At 38.2% G+C, this 1,420-nt stretch overlaps 1 protein-coding gene across 2 annotated transcripts in view; it reads right to left on the reverse strand.

The window, feature by feature from the left end:
* The window catches only part of Cdkl3 (cyclin dependent kinase like 3), a 76,073-nt gene that overhangs the window by 16,028 nt on the left and 58,625 nt on the right, over positions 1 to 1,420 (reverse strand). The gene's annotated exons all lie outside the window — the stretch shown is intronic.

The raw sequence follows: 1,420 nt of genomic DNA on the forward strand, positions 1-1,420 counted from the left end.
GTGAGTGTGTGTGTGTGGCCAGCTCAGCCCACCAGGGGGGCGGGGCTGGCTGGCATGTGGTGCTGGGGGATTGAACCGTGGTCCCTGTGCTTTGCCAAGCTTGTTTCAAGTAGGTGCTTTAGACCACTGAGCTATCTCTCCAGCCCTGTATATACTTTTGACTCTACAACTTTATGCTGAGAAATTTATTCTAAGATATGAACCTGAAGATAATTTACATGAGAATTTCACCACAGCACTGTTTGTTGTAGAAACAATTAGAAACAATTCAATCATCCATCAATAAAGTTATAGCTAAGGGCTGGGGAGATGGCTCAGTGCAATAAGTGCTTCCCTGGTAAATGCAAGGGCCTGAGTTCAATCCCCAGTTCTGCCAAAAAAAAAAAACAACAAAAAAAAAAACCATATAGCTAAGTGCATTTTGTACAACCCCAAAATGAAATATTATTATTATTTTATGTATTTGGTATAGGGTCTCACTATGCAGCTCGCACTCACAGTGATCCTCCTGTTTTCAGCCTTCCCTGCGCTAGGATTACAGGCCTGCACCACCACGCCTGGTCTCAGTGGCTGACTCAGTGTGTCCGTGGAATGGGGATGAGGTGAGGGGTTTGAGGGTTTGGCATGTGGGCCTGGGGATTGAACCTTGGTCCCTACACTTGCTCAGTCTGCCAAGCAATCTCGCTGGCCCTCCAAAACGAAATATGATTTTTATTTATTTATTTTTTTTTTTTGGTACTAGAGATCGATCTCAGGACCTTGCATTTGCCAGGCAGGTGCTTATATCACTGAGCTATCTACCTGGCCCTCCTTATTATGAAGTATTATTTACTTGTTAAAAATGATAAGATAGGTGTGCTGAAACAGGATAATAACCAAATTAAACTGACGATTCCAAAAACGCAAAGTTCATGATAGAAAATTTTTAAAGGATCAAATAATTTGATATTAAATGTTTATTAATGAGAAGACAGTATTACCAACATGCCAATTCTTTGAAACTTTATATAAAAACTTAATGCAATCCTAATCAAAATCTCAGTAAATTAAATATATCATCATTAGGGTAATGTATATATCAAATAGCTAGATTTAGTCACTTAACAATGTGTACTTGAAAAAATCATGTTATACTTAACATATATACAATTTTATCTATCAATTAAAATTATTTCATTGATATTAATAAATTGATTATAAAAGTCATATGGAGAGGCAGCATACCCAGAATAGTTAACACAGTGTTTAAAAAAAAGTACTGATGTGGGAGCCGGGGAGCTGGCTCAGTGGAATAAGCACTTACCTGCAAGTGCAGTGGCCTGAGTTCAATTCCTGGTTCCGCAAAAAAAAAAAAGTACTGATGTTGCCTGACTTATATAGATGTACTATATAAAATTATTACTGGTGACAATCCCTGGTT

This window comes from Octodon degus, unplaced genomic scaffold (assembly GCF_000260255.1).
Source record: "Octodon degus isolate 3935 unplaced genomic scaffold, OctDeg1.0 scaffold00029, whole genome shotgun sequence".
Classification (NCBI taxonomy): domain Eukaryota; kingdom Metazoa; phylum Chordata; class Mammalia; order Rodentia; family Octodontidae; genus Octodon; species Octodon degus.